The sequence below is a fragment of the Aedes aegypti genome, chromosome 2, assembly GCF_002204515.2.
Source record: "Aedes aegypti strain LVP_AGWG chromosome 2, AaegL5.0 Primary Assembly, whole genome shotgun sequence".
Lineage (NCBI taxonomy): Eukaryota > Metazoa > Arthropoda > Insecta > Diptera > Culicidae > Aedes > Aedes aegypti.
The window spans coordinates 219,989,463-220,005,622 of record NC_035108.1 but is presented as its reverse complement, the minus strand read 5'-3'; the positions used below and the strand labels follow the sequence as shown (position 1 = coordinate 220,005,622).

The 16,160-nt window shown below is 34.8% G+C and overlaps 1 protein-coding gene across 4 annotated transcripts in view; it reads right to left on the bottom strand.

Moving 5' to 3' along the window:
• Nucleotides 1–15,452, bottom strand: part of LOC5569573 (potassium voltage-gated channel subfamily H member 8) — a 187,111-nt gene extending 171,659 nt beyond the window's left edge. The window contains exons 1-2 of one of the 4 annotated variants that reach the window (XM_021844061.1): nucleotides 15,129–15,452; nucleotides 14,631–15,067 (exon numbers count right to left, since the gene is read on the bottom strand). The gene's annotated coding sequence lies outside the window, so the exon portion shown is untranslated. Of the gene's footprint in view, nucleotides 1–14,630 lie in introns of all 4 variants that reach the window. The other 3 variants (XM_021844062.1, XM_021844063.1, XM_021844060.1) reach the window with 3 other exon arrangements.
• Nucleotides 15,453–16,160: the final 708 nt, after the last annotated feature.

Sequence of the window (16,160 nt, the reverse complement as noted above, 5' to 3'; positions counted from 1 at the left end):
CTTAGAAGAAAAATATACAATGGGACACATCCAGTTTCATGCGTCAAACCACATCAGTAAGTCAACCATTGCAAAAATAGGATTGATAAATCATAGGTTATCATTTTGAGTACATATTTGATCTACATATGGGATCAACCATAAAATACATAACGTTTTAGGAAGAAAACGTAAATTTTATGTTATGTCACATCAGATTTAATTTTAACTGAAAATTCCTCACTAAAAGCGTAAAGAGGTATAAAACATGTTTAAAATATATCATTTATAAGTACTCCATCGAAATGTAGCACGTAAACTTTCAATAATTGATTTTTTAAATATATTATTATTATTATTATTTGTTTTTACTGTATGCATGGCGGAAAACCACTTAATGGAATGGAACTGTTTTCCGCTACTAATGAATTTGGTAGAAATATCAAATAATGTTCAATAAAAATAGTATAGTAATCGTTCTCATGATGTATTTTAAATTTTATCTCTGTCTTCGTTAAATTTTAAATTCATATTTCAAAATAGAAAAAATATTTAGAAAAATTATGCATATTTTCTCCCTATTCAACAATTACATAATATAAGATTGATTTTTTTTATTGGTAAAAATCATTCGCTTGAATGTTTTAGTGCTACTTTCTAGGAAAATGTTTGAAACGTGTAGGAAAAGTTTTGCTGCTGGTGCTTGTTTTGATAGGTCCCACTTATCCCGGGTATAAAATATTTCGGAATAAGTTAGACTATAGAAATTTTCATATGAAATGAAAACAAATTACCTGTTTATCGTAAGCAGCTCGTAACAATGCTTAAAGTTGCAACTTACCGATGGTAATTCGATTTATAGAACAATTATTTTTTGCGAGCCAATGCAGAACGTGAAACGTGTCAGAATTTATCATGCAAATTGAAAATTGTGCTGAGCTGACAACTGTTACATGGAACACATGGTTTTAAAAATAACAATATTTTTTGTACTATATACTTTCCTTATCATTGTATATCAACTTTCTAGAAGAATTCCCCCATGAAAAACTTTTCCTAAACGAGCTATGACGGAATGTCCCACTTACCCCGAATTCTCACTTGCCCCGGGGTACCTTACTACCAAGGAATGTTCATAGGAGTTCCATCATATATTCCTCAAACAATTGTGCCCAGCAATTATTACCAAAGTATTTTTTCAAAGTTCTCTCTCATATGTTTGTTTTAGGAAGTCCTTCAGTAATTACTTCAGGAATAATTCCACAGATATTTCATTCCTCTAGCGTTTTTTAAGGCACTCATTTGAGTTTTTTTTTTCAGTTCTTCTCGGATATTTTTGAAATGTTTTCCAGGAATTTAAAAATGTTTCCTCATTGATAAACTGAATAAGTCATTCACCAAAAATAAATAATTGTAACAATTTTTAAAAGTTTCACAAGTCAAAATTATAACATTTTATAACAAAAAAAAATACATTGTATACGTTTTTATCGCTCTTTTCGAGCAGATGGATAATAGATTTCTAAACTTGTTATTGACTAAACTACTCTTATTGGATTAGGAATATTAACAGAAAATAATGACGAAAAAACAAAAAATAATTTGCTTATAAAATAACATTATAACCAAGTCAATAACTAGTTCAGGTTTTGATGCCTGTTCGAGTTTCGGTTATTTTTCATAGTATGTACTGCAATCAATATTTATATGCGTTATTATTAGTACTGGTACTGATGTTGCTTATAGTACTATTATCTTAAGTTTTAATCCGTGAAAATTATTTGTGTTTGTTGGAAAAAATGGTGTGCTAATACACGGATAAAAATCTGATCCCCACACCATGATTTACAAATCATGAAATTCATAAATTGGTTAGGTCATAATATCAGGATCACAAATCATGGTTCCTATAGTCATAATCATGATTCCTCATAAGCGTAACATCCAGTGTGAAAACACTAAGCGGCGCACTTTGCTTCATCGCATTCGTATCGATCACTCTTAATTCAAGATGACGAAGCGGTTGAGTGGTAAAGTACGTGGCTCACAATTGGAAGGTTCTTGGCTCGAATCTCATTGCATGCTAATTTTAACTTCTTTTTTTATTTTGTCGATCATAAACGGATGCGTGACTTAGCATTTTTGGCATTTGAATCATGATTCCGAGCAATCAGCTACAAAAACCTAACGCGTGTGATGCGTTACGGCAATCTAGCTCATGATATCAGTCCAAATCATGGTGTATTTTCATAAGACGAAAACACGCTGGAATCATGATATCATGAGTCATAATCTTGTTTTTGGATTCTGATTTCTACCCGTGTAGGAGTTATGACCACTATAGATATTCCTCTTAATACTCCTTCAGAATCGTATCCAAAATTCCCGAAGCAAAATCACAGATCTCATCACCTTTCACATGTATAAGAAAAATATCGCCTTATTATACTGCATGTAAATTTGTTCAGGATTGATCATGATGCACTACTTCATGAATTTCTCCATTTCTCTTTCTCTGAAAGTTTTCCCAACCACCCTTCATTTTTTTTTCAGCGGGAAATTTATTTGAAAATCGTGGATTCTACCCTATTACCCCGAATTCCATATCCCCAAATGACATCACCCCGAATGCCATCACTCCGAATTCCATATCCCCGAATAACCCATTACATTGAAAGACATTACCCCGAATTCCGAAATCACGGGGCAATATCATTCAAGGTAATTGTACATTGGGGGTGATGGAATTCGGGATAATGGTACATTTGGGGTAGTGGCATTCGGGGAGATGGCATTCGAGGTAATGGGGTAGAATCGTTATAGGGATACTTCTGTAGGTAATATTTCACAGAGGCAAATACGGGGCAACAATTTCAATCGCTGTATTATTTGAATCATTGTGATGGTGTATTAACTGTTTCATCGTTTTTATTGTAGTTTATATTTATGCGCTCAAATTTCCCAAGCGTTCAACGCGAAAGTATTCAGCATGATCTTGGGTGTTGGGTTGTGAGTTCGAATCCCACCGCTCGAGGGATTTTTTTCGTAATTTTATCGGCATTTCAGAGCATAGAGTATGGATATGTCCGCAGCTACAAAGAAAAGCCATGTGAAGGATTAGATTCTCGGCCAGTTCAGGATCTTTTCGTACAATACTGTACATCATACCAGCCACACAAGATACGAATGTGCACATGGCAACTTTGGCAAAGATAGCTCTTAGTTAACAACTGTTTCAACAACTGTACTTGTAGAAAACTAAGCTAAGAAGTAGGCTCTGTACCAGTAGGAACGTAGCGCCGGAAAAAAGAAGACAATTTACAAACTTTTTGATGAACAATTTTCTACACGCCGATGTACGCCGCCATCGCCGCCGCAGAAACTTGTTAACAGCGTGACGCCGATAACGCCGCCGCCTGAACAAAAATGCACGCACGCCGCCGCCAATTAAAAATATAAGTATACACAAAGAGGAACCAGCCGTATAAGGTAGCACGCATTAAGTATGTTACGTTGAAACTGTCTAATGTTAACGCCCTTCCCCTGTGCCACACTTTTTGAAATAAATCTTTAGAAAACATGTAGATCGCCACACTTTGCTGAAAAGCCCCTGTATTGGAATCCTCTGAGCAGAATATCAATAGATAAACTAAAAAGTAGGTTAGAGTACCTGGAACTTTTAAATTCCGCCCCAAATGCTTATCTTTGACAGATACGCGTATTTCGACTACCACTTGCAGTCTTGTTCAGTGTCAACTTGTATCCACTCTGAAATTTCCTTGACTTCACTAGGCAGAGAGTATCGTCATACCTGCCACACGATACACGAATGCAAAAATGGCTAAGCAAGCTATCAATTAATAACTGCAACAGTGCTTATAGAATACTATGCTGAGAAGCAGGCTGGCAAGTAGGTGAAGATAATGATTTAAAAGTAGGGTAACTTGGTGTAATACGCCCCATCGGGACAATACGCCCCTCTTCATTTTCACGGGATCGAGGGTTCTTTCACACGTAAATCGGATCACATATCTTAAATATTCGCGAAAAAATGATGTTGCGCATATATGTTCTTTGAAAAGTATAAACAATCAATAGAAATTCTAAAAATATCGAAAATCAGGTTTTGGTTTAAAATTTTGCTTTTGATAAGCAAGCCTCAGGGGGGGATGAAGCCCATTCTTTACTATTGTACTAAATACAAAAACTTTTACCGGAAGACGACTGCTAATGGACCCTTTTAAGATTAGCAGGTGGTGGAATTCTCCTTGGAAATATTTCTACAACGCTGTGGACCTTTTTTCTATGGGAGGGGCATATTGCCCGGGTTGTTTTGAAACGTAAACATTGGGATCGTTCACAAAAAAACATCGTGTACACTTTTTTGAATCAACCTGGAAAGAGAAAGTTGCATGCAGAGCATGGCCAACTAAGTAACACATTGACATAGAAAACTTTAGAAGTGATGCATTTGCTACTGCGATAGAGCAGTTTTTCATTAAGGGGGGGCGTATTACACCTTTTTACCTTACGTAATTTAATGTGATTTTCTGCAACGTGTCCTGCTGAAAATGCAGAAAAAAATCCCATGCTCATAAAATCAAAACCGACGTTGGAACTGCCTGAATCCACATCACAGTGCTACTATCCCAGCAAGATTTTTTTCTTGCAATTTCAGCTGTTTCAATCACTACTACCGATTTATTATTTGGTTCTACCCAGCACCTGCATCGTGCATAGCACCAGTGAAATGAAAACCTAGGTAATTCCCTGATAAGCTGGATTAATGTGTTGCTACTGAGGCAAATTGAACGACAGGGAAGCAAACCCTGTAGGCACAAGATATAGCATATTCTACCACCCACAACGATAAACTCGCTCTATGTTTCCTTTTATTTGGCTTATAAATAGTAAAATAGTGTAACAAATCAGGGATTTTATTGGTTATTCTATCATTCGCTACAGATTTTGATACGTATTCTTTTTCTTTATCTTGGCATTACGTTCCACTGGAATAGAACCTGATTCTTAGCATTAAACATTGAGCACTTGTTCATTGAACACTATGTTCACTTCTGCAGTTATATACTGAGAGCTTTCTTTGCTATTTACGTATTCGTATATCGTGTGGCAGGTATACTCTATACCCACACTCAGAAAAATGAACTGTCGAAATACATAGAAACCCCTTATAAAATTTCGCCACAATCGGGTTGAAATTCGTAAATTTATCTTATGAAACCCTTAAAAAGTGTAAATGCTAACCTGGAATCAAACCAGGACCTTGTGGCCCTTGCGTACACCATACGCCTATTGACGCCTTGATGTTAAGTGCTACTGGTCGTCTGTAATTATGTATCTAATCTAATGAAAGGATTGATAAGATTAAATTACACGTCATGTAAACTTCATTTATGCCATGTGAAGATAAAGTCATGTGAATTTAAGTCTTCAATCAAGTAAAAATGTGTTATATGTTACGTATACTCACAAGATTCTGCTGGATTACATGACACATAATTGAAGTTGATAAGCAACGCTCCAAGTATCTGCATGTGTTACAGGAACTAACACGTTTCGTTTGAATCGGGTTAGTATCGGTTTAAACATCCAAGAGATCCCATTTCCATGATCTTTATTCTGTAGTTTATTGGTATTTTGTTTGAAGATTTCTAAACTTTCAGCTGCATCCAGCTTTTTTGTATTGAGGTAATAATTTTCATTGAAAATATGTTTTACAGTTTTTAAAGAAAATTTTGTGTTTGAGAAAGCAAGTACTTTTTTTGGAAAATAGAGTTACAGCAAAAGGGATTAAGGTTCAACTTTTGTTATAGGAATTTCAAGAAAAATACTTTTATATGCGATTTTCTCTATAAATGTAATGTTTTATTGCAAAAGCCACACTTTGGAAAATAATGAAAATTACTGTGGACGTATTTCACGTTATGACTGAATGACACATGATCTAAGTGATGGAACGACAAAAAATGTGTTCTTGTTTTGATGTATTGGAATTGTAATTTTACATGTGATCGACCATATCCCAAATCAGACAATAACGTTTTTAAAATTCGACACAAATTCACGCCATTCGACTCACTTCTTTCATGTGCATAGACGTAAAATCACACGATTTTTTGAGAGTGTATATAACCCACTTTCTCTATTTTAGCCTTAATCACACAATTTCAAACAGTGAACATATCAAACAGTATTCTTAATGTGGATTTTCGTGCACTTTGATATGCATTATAAAAGTTACCTCGAAACCGAAAACTGACTTTCAATTAAGAAACCCCGGGACATTTGGAACCTAAACAAATGATAGTTCAAGCAAATCGTTCAATACAATTTCCAAATGTTTAAATTTTACAAAACCAACAGCACGGTTATTTTTGGCAACATATTTGCTGGTTTCTGCATGAATATGATTGTATCATTTTGAAATTGTGAAAATCTCAGAAGAAAATTTTGGAATGGGCCATCAGACGCAGTTTCATGTGTCAATCCACATCAATAAGTCAACAATTGCAATAATAGGTTTAATAACTCATGAATTTTCAATTTGAGTGCATATTTGATGTACATTAGGGGTAATCTATCAATCATAAAATATGTAACGCTTTAGGAAGAAAACTAACATTTGATGGTATGTCACGTCATACTTAATATTAACTGAAAATTCGTCACTCAAGCTTACTAAGCGTTACTAAAGCGTAGAGATGAAGAAAACATATTCAAATTATATCATTACATATACTAATTTTGTTATAAAATAATTGAATAAAAATAGAACAGTAATCGATCATCCATGGCTTAAATTTGCGTTTTAAAAATAAAAAATAAAATAAAAATATTCAGGCAAATTTGACATTTTCTCTCCCTGTCAAACACTTATGTAATTTGAAATTGATCTATTTTCAGCGGAACTCATTTTTTATGTTTTAGTGCTACTCACTAGGAAAATATTAGGAATTGTTTTGGAGTTTGGCCCTTGTTTTGCTAGGTCCGACTTACCCCGGCTGTATAGACATTTTGGGGTAAGTTAGCCCATAGACATTTTGATATGAAATGAAAACAAAATACCGTAACGTCACCAGTCACCGTGCGGCCCATTCACTGTGCACGTATACAAATTCCTACAAAATATTCATACAATTTTCACAAATTATTCTTTTGTCTGCAAAATAAGAAAAAACTGATTAAATGAAGTAGTTCTTGTCACGAAACATTACGAAAAACCTAATTTATGTAGTCAAAATAATGTGAATTCTGTTTAAGGTGATTATAGAACGAAGCCATACCTCAAATTTTCAAGAACACAAGACTTGAGAACCAAACAGCGCTCCGCGTTGAAAATCTATCCCATTGGTTACCACCAGTAAGCAAGAAATTTGATTGGTATTCTACGCGAACTGTTGTCAGATTCTCCAGTCTTGTGCTCTTGAAAATTCAAAGTTTGGCTTCGTTTTATAATCACCTTAATAAAGAGATTTTTTTAAATTCTTAACGCCAAAAAATCACATCTTTCATTTTAACGTTAGGGTATCAATTGTTTCATTATTTCGAATAGTTTTTGCTGTAGATCTCTCGTAAGATCTTTTCAATCGTATGAACCTTTCTCAGACAACCAGAAATCGCATGAAGGTTCATGTTACAACTCGTTTATTCATACTAATTACATCAAACTCGCAAAACACCGTTGATAAACTCGTCAGATTGATGAGCTTCTTCGCATAAAACACTTTTTACTGAGTTCATTTGTACATTTTGTTTCGACCCGTACACTCGTACAAAGTAAGTCGAATCAATCCGTAGCAGCTGTCAAATCAACATTTGTTATCATAAGTTAAGTCGCATTAGATCACAGGTAGTTCGGTGGAATATTTATACACTCGCATTGTATGTTATTATTCATCACATAATATATGCACGTATATCGCCTCCACTTTTGTACGTAGAAGGCCTTTTCGCGACATCTTATAAGTTAAATGTTGCACATACAAAGCCTCCAGGTGATTTCGTTATACGTACATTTTGGTTGTCTGGGTTATAATTTAGGCAAATTAGATTTCTAATTGTGTTTCAGTCGAAACACAAATGCACCCTTTTCAATATGTATGGGTCATATTACCACAGATAAGAGATGTTTAAGCTACAATAAAAAGTTTCTGAAAACCTGTGTAAATATTCAAACAGAAACTCCTTGCAATCACTAGCGCCGCCACACAACGAATTGCGTCTATCGATGGTGAATATCAGTATCTTGAAATATTTCATATTCACCACTGACATCGTCATGTGAATTCAGCGATGACAGCACCACAACGATGTTGCTACTTGTGTTGCCATTCAAAATGACCGTTGATTGTCTTACACAGTTTTACAATCAGACTTCAACGTCTGTTATCTGTGTTATTACCGTGCATTAGTGTAGAAGGCTTGAATTTATTGGGTTATATTGGATGTATTGTTATGCCGCGATTTAACTACTCCATATATAGTTTTAAGCGTATATGAAATGGTTTGGACAATACAGTCAAACCTCCTATAACAATTTTAATGAAAAATAATGTTTTAGCCGTTTTTTCAACATTCTATTGCTTATATTGTACAATAAGATTTGAATACCCTTAAAAATGAGTGCGCAAACTACTAGCGACATATTTGCTCCACCAACAACGTTTTTTCAAGATACGTAATTAAATCATGACGAAAACTATACGCACGGGAAATGGTGCACTAGCGTGCACGGTAAATGGTGACATAGAACGGTACGGGGCGACCGAAACATAACATTTGTAAACATAGTTTTTCAGTAATTGTTCATTGTGTATCACCAATTTTATATTTTTCCCTGAATTATGGTATAGTTGCACGCTTTGTAGTGGTAAGTTATTTGGAAAAATTATATAATTTTTTGAAGTCCACATTTTAAATGCAAGGTGAATTGTAGCTTGACGGTACTTGTTTATTGTACAGCGCATGCAATAATGCTTAAAACTGTAGCTTCTAATGGTATTTTGATTGGGACTATTACTTTATTGAAAACAAATGCACGACGTGAAGCGTGTCACAATTTATCATGCAAATTGAAAATGTGTGTTAAAATATGGAAAATACATTCCGTATCATTGTATCTTCTACATTCTAGAAAAACTTTTCCTAAATGAACTATGACGAAAGGTCCACTTACCCCGGATTCTCACTTGCCCCGGGATACCTTACATGAAATATCATATGGTACCTATAAATTAAGGACTCCAACAATTCTTGTGCTCTTCTGATTCCGAATTCAAATCACATAAAGAGAAAAACCTAAAAGTTTGAGCCAAAAAATATCAAGATTTAGAAGTGGCGCAAGCAATTTGAGGGTGAACTAACAAGTGATAAGGTATACGCTTCAGTGAAGTCTTCATAACATTGTTTTTTCCAGTCATCCATCCAGCTTTAAGCAGCATTCTTTACAAAAATAATTTCATGAAAAGTTTGCAGATCATCAAACTTATCTCATTAAAACTAGTATTAATTACAAATAGTTTTTTCTAATGTTTTCCTCATTTTAATAAAAAACGTCTTTGTTTAATCATAATTTCATGAATACTTAATTGTTTTCAAATTACGTGCTTTAGAAGTAAAGAAGATCAACCAAATTAGTTTCAAAACCTTGTAAATATATTTGAAATCGGTTAGGTATTCATGGTCATTCAGTTGGTTCAAATAATCGTTTTTACTCCAAACCACTCGTCTGAATCTAGATCAAATTGTGAGTGTTCTCCCAAATTTTTAGCTCATTTGGCACAAGCCCTTTGTAATTTGTATGAAAATTACTACGGGAAAAACAAACAATTCATTCAATCGGTCATAGTGTTTGCCCATGTGCTCTTGAAGGTTAGAGCTATGCTGTTAGGTACATTCATCCGCTACAAATTTGCTTAAGATCGTTTTCAAATCGGCCGACTCAGTAATTAGTTATTGATTTATATCCATTTGGGAATTTTTCAATAGTGCTCATTTAACTTCTGAACAGGCAACACTGCCGCATCTGGCGCGGAAGATAGCACAATTCATGGTCACTACTTTTTTTTAATTCTTTATTAGGCCGATACAAATAATAATTTTCTTTTATGTCACTATACTATACTATAAAAAGTCGAAAATATTGAAGGGGAGAAAAAAAAAGTTCCTTTGCTTTTGTTTGACTTTATAGGGTTTTCGAGGCCAAGAAGCCGTTGAAACAACTACCCTATGGTAAACCTAAGTGAATGTCAAGCAAGAGGTTTATTTATTGTCACTTGTTTTATTTAAAAGTAACTAAACAAAAAATTGTGGAATTAGCCTCATTTTGCATTTTATTTTTTTGTTCCATATTTATTTTTATTAAAAATAAAATTTAAGCTTCTATTAACACTTTGTTAACAACATATTAGGGGAACATGGTCCAATTCGGACCTAGTAACAGTTTTTTGGCCATATCTTTTAAACACGATGGACAGCATAAAATGTTTTATGTTATCTTGGAAGCCTGTTTCAGCGCACACAATTTTCGCTCAGAGAGTTTTGTGATATCTCCTACCAGGACATGACTAGACATGTTTGAACAAAATGCTCCAAAAGGTCCGAATTGGACCAACCCTGTTCCAATTCGGACCCCCCATGTTCTAATTCGCACCACCTTATATTCTATCTTTTTTGGTATGGTAGTTATAACATATAACTCCGATTTGTTTGGTATCAAAGCTCGTTGAACGTATTTTATAAACGCAAGCATAAAAAATAACTCAATGCGTGAAAATTTCCGATTTAGTTAGTGTCATAACTAGCTCAAGTAAAATGTGAATTTCATTAAAAAAAATGTGTGAAATCCGGAACTAGCTCGAAATTGAGTACAGTGAACTGTCCCTAACTCGATTTCAAACTGAGCACAGTGTATGAGAGATATCGAGATAAAGAATACTTTTTTTTAAATTTTGAAGCTTTTGTTAACTTAGACAAAATATATTGGAAAAAGCAATTTTTGCTCAGAATATAGTAAAATTTCAATATATTGTATCATGGCATTAAAATATAGGGTTAAACATGTGAACTTGCTCGGGAAACTGAAGTCTCAGGACATCAAGTTGGAGATGTATCGACATACTACATTTTTGGGTCAAAATACGCTATATTAAAGTGATTATAAAATGACTTCAAATTTTCAAGTTCAATACACATTATATCAGGTAAGAGAAAGATGATTGTATTGTTCTCAGCACTCGTAAACGTTTTTTGTGTCGTATTGTCAAACAAATTTGGAAAGCTGTATCCAAAATAGGCTGTGATATTAATTGAGATGCTATAAGCTAGCTGTTTTTTATTTTATTCCCTTTTTTATATGGTCTACAGTATTTATTAAATTTTTTTCGATGACTTTTTCTTGACCACAATAGAAATAAAGGCACCATCCATCAATAATACAACTTCTGTGATTTTCAAGCAAGTCGAAAAGAGTTCCACAGGGTGGAGCTTATGAAATAGACTGACTGCTCGTTGAAAATCAAGAGGTCCGTATTGAACCACATCAAAAGATCCGGATTAGACCAACACATATTTTGAGATTTTCAAGTTAGTAATGCTAACCGATAGCATATTAGAACACTTCAAAACAACAAACTAGTATAAAAACCAAACGAATTAAATGAAAGGCGTCTAATGTATTGTGTTAGATCCTGGGCAGATGGTGGGTTGAAAAAAGGTACACACGATCTTTACAGTAGCGCCGGTAATGAGAAATGCTTGATGGTCCGAATTAGAACAGGGTCCTAATTGGACCAGCTTCCCCTATTATTATTGTCTTTATTAACGAGATTTACAGCCCAAGGCAGGCTCATCTCGGTGAAAAAATTAACAATATATTTCAATTCATTTGCAGTAGCAGTTCAGATGTTTTCAGGTGTGTTGATTTCACCTGCTTACAAAGACATAAACAAAGAAAAACGCTTTCAATTTACTTAACCTAACTGAACCTAAATATATTACGTATTAATCTTGGCAATAGAAGATTGCAACAATTTTTTCCTGAAATTATTATTTTATTTATTTATTTGACATTTGTTCCAATGTACCAACATTGGATATTCTATGTAACTCATTAGTACTATACCAGGGAGGAAGCTTCAGAATCATTTTCAAAATTTTATTTTGTATCCTACGAAGAGCTTTCTTCCTGCTATTACATATTGGTACAGCATACAACATGGCTGGCCTGAAAATTTGTTTGAATATCAAAAGTTCTTAACACAAAGTTTTGATTTTCTATTAATAAGGGGATAGAGACATTTTACATATTTGTTACATTTGGCTTGAATGCCCTCATAGTGATTTTTAAAAGTTAAATGTTTATCTAGCGTAAGCCCCTCGATACTTAACTTCATCTGACCAATTTATTAGAACCCCTCTCAACGTGACGAGACTTGAAGGTTTCAAATAAAGAGCTTTTGGTTTATGTGGGAATATTATTAGTTAAGTTTTGCAAGCATTAGGAGAAATCTTATATTTTTGCAAGTATGGAGAAAAACTATCCAAACTTTTTTGCAATCGACTACAGATGACACGCAGGTGGAGATGCCTGTGTCATCTGCAAACAAAGATTTTTGATATCCCTGAGTAAAAAATGCTGCCTTGAGGAACACCAGCTCTTAAAGGAAGTCTTTCAGACCTGGAGTTCTGATAATTTGACAGATAACTTTGAATTATTCTAACAATGTATGTTGGAAAATCAAAAAAAAATACAATCGAGCCTTCATGCCAAACACTGTCGAATGCTTTTTCTATGTCTAGAACAGCAAGACCAGTAGAATAGACCTCAGATTCGCTGGAACGAATCAAATTTGTTACACGTACAAGTTGATGAGTGGTCGAATGTCCATGGCGGAATTCGAACTGTTCATTGGCAAAAATTAAATTTTCTTTGATGTGGACCATCATTCTGTTCAAAATGACCTTTTCAAAAAGTTTACTGATGGAGGAAAGCAAACTGATTGGACGATAGCTAGAAGCTTCTTCAGGATTTTTGTCTGGTTTTAAAATTGGAACAACCTTAGCATTTTTCCATTTGTCAGGAAAATATGCCTAATGAACATATTTGTTAAATATATCAACTAAGAATGATAAGCTACTTTCTGGAAGTTTCTTGATGAGGATGTAAAAAATTCCATCATCGCCAGGATATTCTTGGTTATTTTTTAATAATAGTTCTCACTTCTTTCAAATCAGTCTCCCAGGGAGAATATTTTCGAAGTCCTGAGTAATTTGATTTTCAATTGGACTAGTAAGTCCTAAATTAAAATTGTGCGCGCTTTTAAACTGCATAGCAAGTTTTTGAGCTTTTTCACAATTAGTTAGTAATAGTTTTCTTTTCTCTTTCAAATGACTTCTGAGTTTTTTATCTTTTTTTTTCAAAATTTTAGATAATTTCCAAAAGGGCTTAGAGCCAGGGTCCAATAGAGAAATTTTATTTTCAAAATGTTTGTTTCTTAATTGTGAAAATCGTTTTTAAATTTCTTTCTGCAAATCCTGCCATAAAACTTTCATAGCAGGATCGCGAGTGTGTTGAAATTGCCTTCTCCTCACGTTTTTAAGATGGATCAAGAGTTTTAGATCATCGTCTATAATCAAGGATTCACATTTTGGAATTGCAATGCTCCAAGGCTTCAACAATGGAATTTGTTAAAGTTTCAAGAGTATTGTCAATATCAAGTTTTGTTTGTAAAGAAATGTTAACATCAAGATGACTATCGCTATATGTTTCATATATATTCCAGTCGGCTCGAAAATAATTGAAAGTGGAGCTGATAGGACTGAGAATCGCTTCATGGGATATTTGAAATGTAATAGGGACATGATCAGAATCAAAAACAGCAGTGCCCAAGTAGCTCTGCTCCCTATGGTTGCGACAAAAATAAATGTAATACCAATCAGCACATTTAATATGATAAAACAACTAATGCGTACTTTATTCCTTCAAGTAGAGTGAGGTGGGGCAAAAGTAGCTTTTTGAGATTTCTAGCTTAATTCCATACAAATACTAAGAAAGTCACCGTGGTGTTCCATAACGTTTATCCTCAGCACATACCCAAATAATACAAAGAATACTAAAAAAATAATAAAAAAAAACAATCACTTAAGCCCAGCTAATGAATATGAGGTGTTAATGCTATACTTTGAATTCTATCTACGACGAAAACATTTGCAAACTACCAATTATCTATTCACGTGCAATAAATGCAAGACGCAAAACCATGTGCATTCGAAACTCATGTCATTTTTTTTCCTTTCTCAAACCGTAAGTGACTGAATGGCAGTTGTGAATGGCCTTCGTGGAATTTCCTTATTTTTCCTCAGCCCTGGCCATTTTGCTGCAAGCGCATTTTCTAGGTCACCCATTGTGAATGGGTTCCTACATGTGTCCCATTGCATGATTGATCAAGCTAACGAGAATTCTCATCCTGTCTATCAAAAGCCTATCCTCCGTTGTGATAATATCTTCACTGAGTGAGCGGCATCATGCAGCTCAATGCTTTGTTGGTTGAATACTTAGAAAGTAGACAGAATAACGAGAGTTGAAAGAAACCGAAAATCGGCTGAAAATTAGAATTCACGGGTTTACTTACCAACAGGCTGTTTACTCGCTATTTTTATCTCATTTCCGTTTTATTTGTTCAGCAGAGGAATTTAGCATCTGTTGATTCCAAGCGCGAAAAACGAATCCCGAAATTTATTACAAATCAAGTCAAAAGATCACTAAACCGATTCGGTATCCACTGAAGCAAATCTTTTTTCTGTGGCACTGTAGAAAAAAAATGATGTTTCACTTTTCCCAGACTTCATGCGCTGAAGTCTGCTTTTTGCCACAGGTTGTAACACTTCTTAGCTATGTTCCCGCCACCACAATTTTCCCCTAAACTCGGCAGACTCGTTCACGTTTCTTCCCTTTCCTATATTTCTTCAGATGCCTTTTCGTCCTTTCTGGTTTCCGCAACAGTGGTGACAACACGGTGATACCTATTTAGCCTCAAGCCGCAAGCTACTGATGAAAGCCACAACTATCCTGTAAAAGGAAACTGTAAGGTGCAAAAATATCCCCGCCAAACTTTTTCCAGGGCACACACCAAGCGATCCAATGTCGGTTAGACTGCAAATACTTTTTCACTTTCACACTCTTCCTAGGGCCACAAGGTAATTATTCCAAGCAGAACTGTTTCACACCAGATGGCTTGATAGATATCTAGCGGTAATCCCCAACTAGGCAAAAGTAACCATGCAGCACCATTCAACATAAACCGATCCGGGGAACGATTGTGCAAGCTCCAGCAATTGTGTGTATAAGGTAGCCTTATGATAAAATACAGCTTCTTGAAAATTCCTACAGATAACAAGCACAGCCAACGAAGCACGTCCTGCGTCCTCGGGAGCTGATAACCAACTGAAACCGAACGAACGAAGCGAATGCAATCCTTGCGAGCATTGCTTTTCCGGACCAACAGCTTTCCCCTCGTATGCTTCGGAATTGTTTTGATAATATCCAGGGTTATCCGAAAATCTGAGCAAAGAGCTCCCGTACTTCCCACAGCATAGCAGTAGTTCTCAAGCAGTTTTTACAATATAATATATTTTTTGCAATTTCTCATCGGCTGTTTTGCATATCGCAAATCTGTCATGAAATACACAGTGTCGTAATAGGCATTACGCAACTGAAACCTTTTACACAATGGTCATTATCAATTACACAACTATTTTCAGAAACTTCAAATAGTAGTGCTGTAAAAATCGAGTTCTGCAACGAGTTACGTACAACATTTTTTACAATTTCGAAGAAGTCCACTTGAGGATATCAGAAATGATATCGGAATGCATTCACCATTATTTTACAATTTCTGAAAAATTGTTGTGTAATAATTCATTACACAATTCAAAACAGTTGCGTAATGAGAATGCGTTGCAAAATGAATCATTACAGCACTGGTTTCAGTTGCGTAATGACTATTCCCGCACTGCGTACTTCAGTGCAGGAAAGTAGGCCATTTCATGACAGATTGGCGTGATGAAAAACCGCCTATTACGATGGGAAATTGCAAAAAACATTTTTTGCAATTCCGTTGCAAACCAATCAACTTTTCATTGAGAAGTTGATCAACATAACG